General features: G+C 35.3%; 1 pseudogene; it reads right to left on the minus strand.

Moving 5' to 3' along the window:
• LOC131918375 (large ribosomal subunit protein eL34-like) overlaps positions 1-16,787 on the minus strand; it is a 118,960-nt pseudogene that overhangs the window by 14,206 nt on the left and 87,967 nt on the right.

Here is a 16,787-nt window from a genome sequence, read left to right on the forward strand (position 1 = left end):
GATTTCATATAAAGCTTTGACTATGTGAGTCAGCACCTCAAAGCAAATCTCATTTAATCCATGACATCTCTGATCTCATTTATTACATTTCATTTCCTTTCCATTTTATTTTTAATTTCAGACTATCAGTCAGCCAAATTGTTATAATCTTGTTCTCCCTTGGCCAAAACTCTAGCATGTATCTGACAGTATTTTAACTTTCTTCTGTTGTGAAGCTGTGAAACTTAACTATGAATCGGATATAATAGTCCACAGATCAAAGTAGCAGCCAACATTTTGTAAACTTGCTACTTGTGAAATGTATGTTCCTAGAATTCAGACTATTTTCTTTTAAGAATTTTTTTTTTAGATTCTGTGCATATTCATGTGTCTCTAAATGTGTTTATACAAGTTTGACCGCAGCCATCTGTGGAATTCAAAAGGGGCATCGGATCACCTCCAGTTGGAGTTTGAGGATGCTGTGAGCCACTTGAAGTGGGTGCTAGAAACTGAACTTGAGTTCCCTTAAAGAGAAGTATGTGTTTTTTACCACCAAGCCATTTAGCTCCAGAACTAATTTATCTTTTTTGGAAAGTTCAGTATATGATGTTATTTTATTTGTTAATCACTGCATAAGAAGAAAAGAAGGTATCTAATTATTAATGCTAAATTTAAGATAATTGGATTAAATATCACAGAGCAGAAAGAAATTTCATTGTTACTATAACACTCACTATACATTTCTGATAAGTATTTATTATATTCAAACTTTAGGAAAATTACAAAAAAAATCTTACCAAACAGGAATAATCACAGTAAATTTTTCTAGTGTAAAATAATGTTTTAAGTTAGATTTTTGAATGCATGATTCTTCTTTTTTCAATACAAATGAATTACCTTAGGGAAATCTAATTATATCTGCATTGTTTATACCCTCAATGCTTTTTAATTAATTAATTATTTAACTTTATCCAGGCCAGTCACAGATCATAGTTTTCCCTCCCTCCATTCTCTTCCACCAGTCCCTTTCCCCAACCCCCTCCCCCAATTCACTCCTCCTAACCTCCCACCAGAAATGGGCAGGACCCCATGTATACTAGCCAGAAATAGCATGTAGCTGCAGTGAGATAAGGCACCTTCTCTGCTACCAAGGCTGGATGAGGCAACACAGCATGAGGAAAGGATTCCAAAGGCAGGCAACAGAGTCGGAGACAGCCCCTGTTCTCACTGTTTGGAGTCCCACAAGAAGACCAAGCCACACAACTGTAACAAATGCGCAAAGGTCCTAGGCCAATTCCATGTAAGTTCTATGGTTGGCAATTCAGTCTCTGTGAACCTCTATGAGCACAAGAGATAACTTTTTTCAATTTGGTGCCATAAAATTGTTGAAATGGAGGTATGTCCATAAGGAGTTATTATTATTTTTTTAAAAATTCTTTAAAACAACAAATTCTAGTGTTGGTATATAATGCATTTTACTTGTTCCATTTGAAGATGAAGTATCAGTGGAGTTAATTAATATGATTTTAAAATGTATTACCTATTCAATCGTTGCCTAGTGGAGACTTCATTGTCATAATATGCTCATATGCCCATGCTTCTGAACTTCCAGGCCTGGCTCAAAGAAGTGTGCAAGTGCACATGTCAATCACCATAAATTCAACATCTCCCTCTTCATCAACCTAATTATCTCTCAATCCTTTTAATCTACTGTACTCTCTTAAAGAATGTGATGCTGTGGATGTCTTTCTGTATGCTGTGAATATGTGTTACTCCGATTGGTTGATAAATAAAGCCATTTGGCCTATGGCAAGGCAGCTTAGAGGTTAGTGGGAAATCCAAAGAGAGAGACAGGAAGAGAAAGGAGAGGCAAGGCAGATGCTGTAACCTGCCACCAGGAGAAGCAAAATGTAAAGGTATTGGTTAAGCCACAAGCCATGTGGCAAAGTATAGATTTATAGAAATGGGTTAATTTAAGATATAAGAGCTAGCTAGCAAGAGGCCTGCCATAGACCATACAGTTTGCAAGTAATATAAGCCTCTGTGTGTTTAATTGGGTTTGAGCAGATGCAGGATGGACCTGGTGTGACCTAGGAAAACTTCCAGCTACAATGTGACTTTAAAATGGCTTCAACTGTCCTCTAAGCTTCCAATTCCCCTTCATCATTTCTTATTTTTGATGATGGCTCTTCTTTTCCACAATGAAATCAGTAGGTTCCACTCTGGACCTTGCTCCTCCTGTATTGCAAGCTGTCTGGATATGCCTGAGTCATTTATGTAAATTGCTTATATTCTTCCTGTTAAAAAATATGAATGGGCTGAGTGTCGGATGACCTGGGATCTAATTCTGGCTGTGTGACAAGATTGTTGGGTGAGCAGGCCAGTCTTGTCTCTGTCGATTTTAATGTATAACAAGGGTGTTATAACAGACCACCAAAGAAGATATTTCAGTTGAATTTTTCTTGTTATTATTCATTATGATGATAACTATATTTTTCGTTTATACATTTTCATACTACTTGGTTTGGGTTCTTTCATCTTCTTAATATCTCCCAGATTCATGTTTCACAGACATGACACACCTCTTATCCAACTTTTTTCTCTTCACCAGTTTTCACTCTACTTATCCTTCTTTCAGAATCCCTCATCTCAGAGACAAACACCAGAATCTTTCTAGTTACATAAGGCCTGACTCAGGAACAATTCTTCAGTATTTTGTCTCCATAAACTCAATTTTCCAGTTTTGGTGATTTAATATTGTATAACATCTTTTAATATAATTCTCTTTATAGTTCACAAATTCCAAAATATGGAAACTATAGAAGTATTTTTCATTCGGATTTCCAGAAAAATTATATGTCTCAGTGTAATTATTTTTATACATATTTTCCACAAATGAATCATATTTCTAAAAGCTTATTTTTATATGTGTTAAATTTTACACATATGATTTTAATATTTTCTTAAGTTGGACCCCAAAATGAAATTAAGGAGATGTTAGTCTGCCTCTAAGCATACTTCTTTTAGCTTTTTTCCTATAAAATTGAACCTCCTATATATTTCTGATGCAGTGGAAATGTATGTACATAATCTTGAATATAAATTATATCAAGTCTTGAATTTTACCTACAGTGCTAACAAATAAAAGTGATAATGTTTAAGACCCTGACAAACCTCAGTAGCTTATTGTAACTATGAACACTTTATATTTTTCAGTAAAACTTACTTTTTCCAGAAAAATTAGTAAAATACTATTACAAATTTCCCACTGGGCTTAAAATACTGACCTCTTTTAGAGGTCCTCATATTTGTTTATTATTAAAATTTGGAGAAGAACAAAATACTATGTTACCTAACTCTGGACTAATATACCAAAGCTTATTAATAGTATTTACAACATTAATATATGTGAGAGGAAATAGGCAAACAAGATACTATATCTATTTGAACAAAACATAGTCAATGCCTTTATTGACTGAGAAAACTAAAATATTGGACCAGACTGTAAAATAAGTGTTGCTGGAGGAGATAGCATTAGCCAGGCTTAGACATGAGGGTCAAATGAAGGAAGCCAAAGTCAATGAGCATTTTTTCCCTTTCTGGCCTGTGTGCAAGGGTCATCACACTTCCAGAAAGCTGTTTGTCATTGACAGGAACAGAAGTAGACTGATAAATAAAACAAGATACCTCTCCTTTGAGACAGGTGTGAAATCCAAGCTGTTTGAAGGTAATTTCTATGTAAAGGATATTATGTTGTGGAAAGAGGGTATTGAAGCTAAAGAGGTTTGTCTGTCTTCCAGAAATGTGTATACATCCACTTGGCTAAGATCAATTATAAAATTACACTTTGTACAAAATGATAGTTGCTTGAACAATACTGATAGAAGCAATGATGTTCTGTTGGAAAAGATTAGCCTGGGGTATTGTGTACTGAGGGAAAGATCTGGAGATAAAGACATATTCTATGCACATCATAATATTGAGATAATTGAATATACGATCAACAGACCTATCACTGTTGTAGGTAACTTTAATCACCTGGTTGAGATAATTCTTAAGACTTTTGCTGAACGAATCTTATCTTCCTCCTTTCTATGTATTCTTCAGAGGAAAGTCACTATGAATAGCCCCAGTTGAGTTGGGAAAAATTTAGCTCCATTTCCTAGTTAAGTAAAGGGAAACTACAAAAACCATTTGGAAATTTTCTGTATGACTCTCTTATGACTTTCACTATATATTATTTGATTATCTGTTTTTTAGGTACAGATGTATAAATTGTCTTCACAGGTAGCTGATAGACAGGATGTAACACATTCTTTTAGAAGATGGTTCTCCAAGAGAACGGATCTCTCAGCCAAGGCTATACTTAATAGAAACCTCAAGATAAAATTAGAAATAAATCATAACAACAAAAATTGTCATGGATGAACATGGATTTGGAAAAAAAACTCACAGGGAGTTATTATCAATACTCAAGTAACTTCCACAGAATCGTGTTTTCAAATAAAGTAATACATGGGAATCTATTTATTTTAGTAATACCTTGATATAAATCCAAGGGCAAAACATAAATATTTCATTATGGTAATCAGCACTGTCAAGTACATGACCAGGTTTCAGAGCACTGAAGAGTAGAATGTCATGTTGAATCTGATGAGACAAAATCGAGGCTCCTGTTCCTAATTGTGGAATGATAGGGATAGAATTATTAGATGAAAATTTATATATCAAAATAGGAAGGATTAATTGTTAAGATAAGACATAAGCAAGCTTCAGGGAACATGGAGATATTAAGAGAAATACTAAAAAAAAAAAAAAAAAAAGCCTGCTATGGGGATCTTGGCTCCACAGTTAGGAACAAGTAGCACTCTTGCAAAAGACGTGGAGTCAGTTCCCAGCACCCACACCAGAATCCTCACAACTAAATATAACTTCTGGACCAGGGGAATTTGATGACTCAGGCCTGCTTGCCATCTGCACATACGTGAACATATACACACAGAGACACTCACATATGCACACATAATTTCTTTTAATCGATTAAAATTATTTTTAAAAGTGATCAAGTAATCAATTTATGAAACAATAATAACATCTCAAAATGCAGAATGAATTATACTGATGATAATTGAGCAATTCTGAGGGGATCTTCAGCCTTGTCAATGAAACTGTAGTTCAGAGACAACACAGTAGAAGAAAAGAAAGGGAGGTTGAGGTATGAAGTTTCTGTGAGAGTAAGAATATGAAAATGAACTTATTCAGTATTCTATCCGATGATCTTAGCTGGCAGCTTTCTTACTAGTCTATTCTCTATATATTTATAATATGTATTATTTTTAATAATCAATACATATTTCAGTCAAGTGCAGCTTTTCCCTTTGATAATTAAAAAAGAGGTGAAAATAATGGCGTTTTTAAAACCAAGAGGTTAGATTTTGCTGGCACATTTGAAGAAAAAGAAAGTGAAAAACAAATCTGTTGGATATATTTTCTTGTATGTTTGAGGTGTTTCCTAATTTGGAGAAAAATCATCAATTCCCTCCAATTTTTGCTGCAATATTTCATTATAGATTCCCAACTACAAGCCTTCTATGAGGCTAAATGCAAATCATGTTTCTTGTTCCAGGCTGGGAAAGCAATTCTAATGATCTGAATAAGCCCAGAGGCTTTGCAAAGACATTACGAAGAAAATTAATTGAACATTCACTGTCCCTGGAATTTACCTCTATTGGTACTTAATAGTGCAGACAAATTATTCCTCAGAAGTTAATGTGACATGTTAGATTTTTTCCAATCTCCTCTTCTCTCTAGTTATTGTTTTTACATCATCATAATGTAACCTTATCATATAATTCCATACTCTAGCCATGACTGTGCATTCACAATTTCATGCATATGTATTCTGAAGATTTATAAATTCAACTCTACCATTTTGTAGTCTGCATTCTCACATGATATTCAGTGTTAATTGAAAAGTGTTTTTTTCTGATCCCATAATATTCTTCTAAGTTGAAATTATTTTGGTAGAATTAACCTGACATTACAAAGAAAAAGAAAAGTAATACTTGAAGACATAGGAGATATACTCAGTTATTCTGAGAGACCTAAAATATGCTTTGCACTCTGGCAATATGGTCTTCTTTTCCCAGGTTATAGATATTTAAAGACCTAAATAAGATAAAGAACTACATTTTCTCACCACTCATTTCCTAGGGACACTCTGCAGATTGCCTTGCATTAACCAAGGTTCTACATACATTTTGTTTTTCCCTTTACCCTCAATAACTATGACAAGTAAGGTCCACTTCAATCAAAACATACTTTATACCCAACACTAATTTTGTTTTGTTTATCCAAATATAACAAAGGAGTCATGTATCAAAGCAATAATCATCCCTTAAGCAAACCTGACAGAGTACTCTGCCTTTTCATTAGTACACATCTGTGCACTTTCCTTTGGCTGAGAGGAATACTGGGATAGCCAGGACATGGGAATGATAGTGAATGAGGTCACAGGCTTAAGCAATGCTGTCACTTACATACCATAATTCAGTTTCATGGCAAAAGTAAATTCTATTGGGTCATGCAAAAGAAAACAGGCAAAACACTGCAAAAGGCGTTTTTAAAAGTGTGTGCTGAGCTCCAGTACCCTTAAATCATTGACTGAGCAAACAGATGGAAAAACTTAGAAATTTGATTTCCTGTGTGCCTCAGTTAAAGACTGAGGGGGACCATTTTTGGAGAGGCACAGGGTCAGCCTTCATGTCTGCAGAAGATTTGGAGCAGTATAGTCGTAAAGAAGAGCAAAATTTTCAAATATCATTGAATAGTTTGTTGGAAATAACCCCAACACAATTTAAATCTACAGAACTATTAGGAATTGACTTTACACATTCCCACAAGCGTGCCCTACATTTCCAGTTTCTGACTTGAGATTTAAACAGAGTGTGATTTTCATGACCTTTCTCTTTTTGATAAGAACAATTTAAAAATCAGGCTGATTTCTGCCTAATCAGCAGGGATGTTGAGAAACGACTCCTGCAGTTTCTGCTGACACTTATTTATAGGATTTGCTGATGGAGGGTAAGGAGACACGGATATGTGAAAACTCAGGGTGAAAGTGAAGAGAGTAGATAGCAAGGCAGATAGACCATCTAGTTAATTTCTTTAAAAACCCAAACCTTAAAGGTGAGTGAAAGATTGAACTGAGGGACACTTAGATAGGACACTAAAGAGTCATGCAATTCAAAACTCATGTGTATGAATACTGTAAAGGAGGTTTTCCATTTGAGAAGATAGTAATGCTAATATATTCTTTGCCATTAGACAGCAACTTCAAGAATATATATATATACATATATAAACATATCTTATTATATATGCAAATTTATGTGCGGTTTTGAGGTAGATATTTTGTGATTTTTTCTGTACATTTTTGAGTTAGACACTTAACTACTTTTTAATGTTAACAAATAGCAAATTTTCAGTGCCCTGTATATACAACATAGAGCCTGTTCTAATATCTTCAAAAGTTTATTAACAAATTAATCTGAGACAGTAAGATGACTTTGAGTGTAAAAGCATTCACTGCACCAGCATAAAGACATGAATCAGATTCCCCAAACCTCAATAGTGGAATGAGAGGACAGAGTTCTCAAAGTTGTCCTCTCACTTTATCAACACACACACACACACACACACACACACACACACACACACACACACAATTTACAGACAGAAAATACATTATATGTCAGTCTACAAATTTGACAAGTCCTGTTTTTTTTTTTCAATTTTTTGAGTTGATATATTTTGTTGGCTTTGTCTTTCTATTTTGTTTTGTTTTTGCTTAGACAGATTTTATGATTGTAGTTTGCCTTGACCTCATATGCTACACAGTCAGTAGTAAGAGTAATATTGAAGTTCTTCTGATCTTCTTACCTCCTCCTTCTTATCAATGGGATTACAGACTCGGGCAATCATACCCAGCAGAGGTTGTTAAACACATACATGTGGAGAAAGACAAGCATGTTACCAAAGGACTACATGGATACTTGCTTAAAAGAAATACCTTACTGATGCACACCTTTTAGCTACACTTGTTTTGTTGAAAGTACATAAAATAAGCTGGTCTTACATTTTTCCAATAATTGCAGACATTTATTTTGAAATAAAAATGTATCATTGCCACACTAAAATAAATTGATGATAATTCATTAATATCATCTAATATAAAATGAATATTAAAAATTCTCCATATCAAAGGTTATACTTAAAGATGGTTTGGTCAAATCATGGAACCCCCATAACAATATGCTGCATTTATTATTATACCAAAATATCCTATAAGAAGTCTTTTGTGTATTTTCATAGATATATGAGTATAGATGTTTCACACATAGTTAATTGAGCAATTAACTCTGTAATATATTCCATATTCAGAATTTGAATAGTTACATGACAATCTTATCATTCTTATAAATTAACTATGTGATCAAATTCATGATTTTTTAGGTGTTTTATTTCATTGTTTGAAAATTTCATACATGCATGAATACATGAATTCATATATACAGACAGACACATAATTGACTGTCATACTCTGTTTCAATTCCTCCCTTATCCCATACCATGTTTTCTTCCCAACATGATGTCCTCTCTATTTTTTTTTAATTTTCTTCTTTATTAAACTTTAAATGAGAGATGTTCAGTGGTTTCTGCCTCCCCAGTTGTTTGGAATTTTCATCTAGATCATCTTCAAGTATGCATATATTTTAGGAAGTCTCTACTGTATTAGATATTCATACACCTCTTCAAATAGCTGTTAGTGTTAGCTGTATTCCCTCCTTCCCCTTCCTCTTCACCTCCCCTCCTTATTTGGTCCTTCTATTTCAATCAGCTTCTCTTCTTTCATTTATAACTACCTACTTCCTCTTCCTAGGGTGACTAAATCCACCCCCCAGTTCCCTACCATATACCTAACCTCTGTGGTTAGACATATCATAGCTTGCTTATCAATGACTTAACAGCTAACATCTACATTATAACTACCACATTTGTCTTTATGCTGTGGAATATTTTTTTAAGATGTGTTACATTTGTTTATGGTGTGGAACATTAATTTAATGATGCAAAGATGTGTTGCATTCTTTCATGTTGCATTTGTTTAACTCTGTGAAGCTGTGTGACTTTGCCTGTCTGAAACACCTGATGGTCTAATAAAGAGCTGAATGGCCAACAGTGAGGCAGGAGACAGGATAGGCAGGGCTGGCAAGCAGAGAGAATAAATAGAAGGAGATATCTGGGAGAAAAGACAAGAAAGAGCAAGAAAACAAGGAGAGGAGGATGCCAGGGGCCAGCTACCCAGCCACCCAACCAGCCATGGAATAAGAGGGAAAGTAAGATATACAGATGTAAAAAAAGGAGAAAACCCGAAGGCAAAAGGTGCAAGGGACGATTTAAGAAAATATGGCAAGAAACAAGCCAAGCTAAGGCCAGACATGTATAATTAAAAATAACCCTCCATGTGTGATGTATTTGGGAGCTGGGTGGCAGGCCCCCCAAAATGCAAAAACAACCAACCACAGTCTTTCTGTGTGGGTTACCTCACTGAGGGTATTGTCTAGCTTAATTCATTTATTTGTGAATTCAGTGATTTCATTTTTTTAATGGCTGAATGATATTCTATTGTGTAAATGTACATTTTCTTTATCCACTTATCCAATGATGGACATCTAAATTGTTTGCAATTTCTGGCTATTATGAATAAAGCAGCAAAAACATCTTTGAGCAAGTGTCTCTGTAGCATCCTTTAGGTATATGCCCAAGATTGATACAGCTGAGTCTTGAGGTAGATCTATTTCCAGTTTTCTGAGGAACCATCACTCTGATTTCCATAGTGGTTATACAATTTTTCACTCCCATCAGCCATGGATGAGTACCCCTTACTTCACATCCTCACTAACATGAGCTGTCATTTGTTTTATTGATCTTGGCCATTCTGACTCATGTCAGATGAAATCTCAATGTAGTTTCTATTTGAATTTCCCTGATGACTAAGATTGTGGAATACTTCTTTAAGTGCTTTTCAATAAAAAAAAAAAAAACTATTTTACATTTGGATATTTTACATCTGTGAACCATGTGTGTGACTGGTATCCATGGATATCAAAGAGAGTATTTCTACATAAAATGTTAGAATTGACAACAGTTTTGATTTTGCATCATATGATAAGAAGTAGTTATAATAATGTGGGCTAAAAACAAAACTCTATTGTGTTTGAAAATAAAATTTAAAATGAGCATATATTTCCGACATTCTACTCAGCAATAATAACAAAATTTCCAAATGAAGAAATACAGTTAGACAAAAAAATAGAGAGAGCAAGAATGAAAATGAGACTTCAGGATTTTCAGAAAAATAAAAGGTAATAGACTTAGACATGTTTTATGACACAGAAAAATACAAATGTATACTGACAGTGCTCCAACTGGCATGTCTATTAAAACTCTATTACAATGGAACTCTTGAGAGTGCTAAGGATGTTGTCACTCAGCATCATTACAGGAGCCAAAAATAGACAAGAGCTCATCCTGAGGAGGTTAGTCCTTGTGGCTTTTGTCTAATGGAGTAGATTATAAATTGATTATAGGAAACAGAAAGAGCTCACAAAAGCACTGCAGCCACGCATTACTTAATGATGAGGGTGCATTCTGAGAAAAGTGTCAGGAGATGATTTAAACACTATAGAAATACCACACAGTGCCCTGCCAGCACCAGAAACCAGGGAAAATTCTCCCATGGCATCATCATTATTCATATATATGTGTATAGACCACTGATGACCAACGTGCTACTGTGTGTCTCATGACTGAATATCTGATTGGACTGAAAGAGACTGGCCTCAAATAAAAAGAAAATAGTACGGGAGTTATGAAAGAGGTATAAAGCTAATGATTTATCCTAGTTCTAATTTTTAATGGATTTTTTTTAGCTTTGGTGGTAGATAATTACATAAAATGTATTTATACTTGAGTGTAAAATTTAATATGAAGCTCCATGGCTCCTATTATGAGTGTCTATTCTTACTCTATAGAAGTTCATTGAGAGCTATAGACTTGGGTCTGGTTAATTTTGATGTGTGATTTTATTTTGTTTATTTGTAATTTTTGTAATAAAGTTTATTTTTAAAAGAAAGTAGGTTTCCAGATGCCATAAATTATACGCATTTGCATTATTATCAAAGGAATTGTGAGTTCCAAAGCTACACCGAGAAACCCTGTCTCAAAAAACCCCCCAAAAAAGGGGGAATTGTACTTAAAATGCAAAGGATTATTAAAATGAAATAACCAAAATCTCAAACAGCAAAACCAACAGCTCTGAAACAAAACTGATTTTAGAGAAAACAACTTATTCCTGAAGAAAAAAAAAGTACCAGCAGCAATAAGTGCCTTATTTATTTTCACAGTTGCCATGGACTAGAGGTGATTCTGACCTCTCATCTTTACTTTGCCCAAGTAGGTAACATAGTTGCAGTCATGGCTGGACTGTTCTAACATAGCATACAGGTGCACCTGGGGGACCCTTGTCACTCCAGTGCACAGATTTTCAGATAGATTTTGTCACAACTTTACACTGTATTAAATGTGCCTTATCTGTTTATAGAACTAGTGCGTTGGTAATAACTTACCCTGTCAGGATGAACTTAAAGTCAAAATGAAATATGACCCTGGAGATTTCTGAAGGCAATGTGCTTTCTGCATATGGATGGAAAAAATGATTTGCTAGGCAAGATTTTGATTCTGATAGTTGAAACAATGTGTTTGCAGCTTCTTTGCAGATTCATACAGGTAGGATCTTTATCATGTATCTTTGAAGCTGAATGATCTTGTACTAACTCCAGCCAGTAAATTATGATGAAATTGAATGCGTTGTTTGGAATTCAGGCTATATAACAAATTGCAGCTTCTGTTGCATAAGCTGAAAAAACCTCTTTTGGCATCCCAAGACACAGTTTGAGAAATGTGATTACTGTCAGAGCACAACATAGTGAGGAATCCCAATCAACAGGAATTGTTCCCATCTCTTACAGCTACTCAGTATTTCAAAATAAGCCACTTTTATTTCAACGATTCTCAGGTAAGAGACATTAGTGAAGACACATGCGTGTGAAGCTGGACCTAAGCACTGTATTTCTCCAAGTGGTTTAAGTTGCACAGATATTTTGGATGAGATCAAAGCCATTCTGGACATAACTTTTCTGGACTGAACACCCAAGAGCATCTGGCATAACAGAGTGTTTGGCATGGAATGCTAAGTTTTCCAGAAATTTGTAACACCACAGTATTAACAGGAATATGCTTCTGTTGAGACCCTCTGGCTTCTATACTATGCATCCCATTGATAATTAATAGCCTCAGAGAGGATTTTAATTGTCTATCTCAAGAGCATAGTGCACCAAACTCAGGCTTCGAGGTGTCAGGCCTGAGTTTGGTTCCAGAAGTCCTAAGAAATATGAGCTCTTTTATACTTTATATTTTAACGATTTGCACAAATAGAAGCTAGCAAGCAAAGATTTAAAAAGGCAAGAAGAGTATGCAGTGAAATTTTTATGTAATCCTAAATTATTATCTTGTCATTTGTACAGGTTTTCTAACCTCTTATTACAACCAATGGCTCATTCAAGCAGGAACCAAAAAGTTTCGTCAATGTAATGATTTTCCCAAAACTAATTAACTACTGCATTATGTCACTTTTCTACTTACATTCTTCTAGTTTCATTGTAGTTCACTATCCATGGCAAATTCAACTGTCATTCAAATTGACACTTTCAGTGAACTAAGAACAGACTGAAACATTATCAATCTGATACAGGATATATATAATATATTACCTAAAATCACATATCCCAATGTGGAAAAAACTAGCTACAGAATAAGAATAACCACCTATTTTGCCATTTCAGTTCAAATTTTAGCACTATTAAATGCAATGTGAAAATAAATTATTTAAAAGCAAGCAAGAAGTTAAATTTTCAGTATTTATTTTGCTGCATAAGTTTTTTCTCTTATTGAAAGTAAATTCTTTTCTCATATAGTATATCCTGATTATAGTTTTCCCTCACTCCATTTCTCCAACTCCCTACCCAACTCTTCTCCTCTCTGCATCCACTCATTTTATGTCTCTCATTGGATAAGAACAGCTTCCAACAGACAACCAAATATGACAAAATAAAATATAAGATGAAGCAAAAACTATCATATCTAGGTTAGACACAGCAATCCAAAAGGAGAAAAAGTGTCCTAAGAGCAGATGCAGAGTCAGAGACCCACTCATTCTCACAGTCATGAGTCCCATAAAAATACTAAGCTAAATGCTTTCCTGTATACCCAGAGAATATAATATATACATGATGCAAATCAATGTAGGCCCTGTGCTTTCTGCTTCAGTCTCTGTGAGCTCATATGCACCTTGCGTAGCTGTTTCAGAGTACCTTGTTCTCATGGTGTTCTCCATCCTCTCTGGCTCTTACAATTTTTAGCCTTCTCTTCCACAGGATTTGCTAAGCTCTGAGTGCAGGAATTTGATGGAGACATCCCGTTTAGACTCTCTCTCCATGTAGTATCTGGCTGTGAGTCTCTGCATCTGTTTCTATCTGCTGCAAGAGTAAACCTTTCTGATGATTACTGAATAAGGTACTGATCTATGAGTATAGCAGAATATAATTTCCTAATATCATTGAAAAACATTTAAAAAAAAAAACAATTGTATTTGTTTTTACCCTAGATCTCTGGGCTATCTAATCCCTGGTTCTTGGTTACCAAAGCAGTATCATGTATGAGTCCCTACTTGTGAACTGGATCTTCAGTCAAATCATACATTGGTTAGCTATGCCCACTAGTTCTGTGCTGCCATTGACCTAGTATATTTTGTAGACAGGACAGATTGTAGGTCAAAGGTTTTGTGGCTGGTTTGGTGTACATGTTTCTTTTTCAGTACCCTGAAGAATACCATCCCACAGAGAAAAGACTAGAACATAGGGGTAAAGGTTCCATGTAGGCACCAACTCGACTTCTCCATGTTCAATGAGTGGTGTGGAAGTTGTCTTTGGAAATGGGGCCATGCTATCATGTTTCAGAGAGCAATCATTTGTCTCAACAGCCTGGGTTGTTTGGAGATTTTCATGAGAGCTCCTCCCCACCCTTAGCCAACAACTCAACTGAATGCAACACAGTCCAGCCACTAGAAGCTTAGCCTTGTTATGATAGAGGGCCTGTTAAGACTCTGTATCACACATTACTAAAAGTCCTTATCAGGATCACCTTCATAGACTCCAGAAAGTTTCCTCCATACTAGGCTTACACACACACTCCAAAAGGGCCCTAATTCCAGCCATCTATTTCTGCACTCAATCCTTCCACTTCATCAACATCTAATCACGCCACTCCAATCTCCAAATGCCCCACCCCACGCACAGAAAATAATTTTATTTTACTCTTCCAGTGAAATCCATTCATCTTCCCCAGACTCTTACTCTTTCCTTAAGCTCTCTGAGTCAATGGATTGTAGCTTGGTTATCATTTACTTAATAGCTAGTATCCACTCTTTGGGTTACCTCACTCAGGATGATTTTTTTTCCAGTTTCATCCTGCAAATATTATGATTTCATTTTTTTAACATTTGAGTAATACTCCATTGTTTAAATGCACCAGACTTTATCCATTTTCTGCTGAGAGACATCAAAACAATTTCTTGTTTCTATTATTAATAAAAGCTGCAATTAACATGATTGCACAAGTGTCCTTGTGGTAGGATGAAGAATCCTTTCGGTATATGTCCAAGAGTGATATAGCTGGGTCTTGAGGTAGATCAATTCCCAGTCTTCTGAGGAACAACCATACTGTTTTCCATAATGTCTGCACACGTTTTCATGCCCACCAGAAACAGAGGAGTGCCCCCTTTCTCCACATCCTCTCCAATATGAGCTGTCCCTAGTGTTATTGATCTTAGCCATTCTGACAGGTACAAGATGAAATTTCAAAGTAGTTTTGATTTGCATTTATCCAATGGCTAAAGATGAAGAACATTTCTTTAAGTGTTATTGGCCATTTGAGATTCCTCCGTTGAGAACTCTGTTTAGATCTGTACTCCACTTTTTAATTGGATTATTTGGTTTTCTGATGTCTAGTTTCTTGTGTTCTTTATATGTTTTGGGTATTAGCCCTTTGTGAGACATGGAATTGGTAAAAAATCTTTTCCCATTCTGTAGGCTAGTGTTTTGTCCTTTTAATTGTGTCTTTTGTCTTACAGAAACTTTGAAGTTTCATGAGGTCCCATTTATTTGTTATTGATCTTAGTGCTTACACTATTGGCGCTCAGTTCAGGAAGTCATGCCCCATGCCAATGCATTCAAGGCTGTTCCCCACTTTCTCTTCTATCAGGTTCAGTGTATCTGGTGTTACGTTGAGGTCTTTGATCCACTTGGACCTGAGTTTTGTGTGGTGATGAGTATAGATCTAATTGCATTCTTCTACGTGCAGCCATCCAGTTTGACAAGCACAACTTGTTATAGATGCCGTCTTTTCTCCAGTGTATATTTCTGTCTTCTTTATAAAAAATTAGGTTTCCATATTGGTGTAGATTTTTGTGTGGGTCTTCAATTCCATTGAACAATATATCTGTTTTATTGCCAGTGCCATGCAATTTTTAGTCCTGTAGCTCTGTAGTACAACTTGAAATTGGGAATAACAATAACTCCAAGAGTTCTTTTATTGTTCAGGATTGTTTTAGCTATCGTGTGTGTGTGTGTGTGTGTGTGTGTGTGTGTGTGTGTGTGTTTCCATATGAAACTGAGATTTTTTTCTTTAAAGGTCTATAAAGAATAGTGCCAGACTTTTGATGTGGATTGCATTGAATCTATAGATTCCTTCTGGTAGCTTGGCCATTTCTATTATGGCAATCCAAGTGATCCATGAGCATGGGAGATCTTTCCATCTTCTGATATCGTCTTCAATTTCTTCCTACAGTGACAAAGATTTGTTATAAAAGTCTTTCACTTGCTTGGTTTGAGTTACCACAAGATATTTTATATCATTTGGGGTTACTGTGAAAATCTTGTTTTCCTGATTTTTTTTCTCAGTCTTTTTTTCATTTGTATATATGAAGTCTAACACTTTTTGTGAGTTAATTTTGATGCCAGCTACTTTACTGATGATGTTTATCAGCTGCAACAGTTCCCTGGTAGAATTTTAGGGGCAACTACATACATTAGCATATTGTCTGCAAATGACAATATTTGATATCTTCTATTCCAATTTGTATCCCCTCTATCACCTTCAATTGTCTCATCAATCTAGCTAAGACTTCAAGTACTAAATCTAATAGACATGAACATAATTAACAACCTAGTTTTATTCCTGATTTTAGTGGAATTGTCTTGAGTTTCTCTCCATTTTATTTGAAGTTTGGATTGTATGTTGGATTTTGTTAAAAGCCCTTTCCTCATTTAATAATTATCTTATTTTTTTATATTTTGTGCTACATTTATTAATTTTCGTGTTTTGAACTATCTCTCTATCTCTGGATTGAAGCCTATTTGACCATGTGCTGTGAGAAAATGCCCTTGTACACTGGTTTAATAAAACACTGATTGGCTAGTAGCCAGACAGGAAGTATAGGCAGGGCCAGCAAAAGAGGAGAATTCTGGGAAGAGGAAGGCTGAGTCAGGAGATGCCAGACTGCTGTCCAGGGAGCAGCATGTAATGGCACACAGGTAAAGCCATGGAACACGTGACAACATATAGATTAA

Source organism: Peromyscus eremicus, chromosome 8b (genome assembly GCF_949786415.1).
Source record: "Peromyscus eremicus chromosome 8b, PerEre_H2_v1, whole genome shotgun sequence".
NCBI lineage: Eukaryota > Metazoa > Chordata > Mammalia > Rodentia > Cricetidae > Peromyscus > Peromyscus eremicus.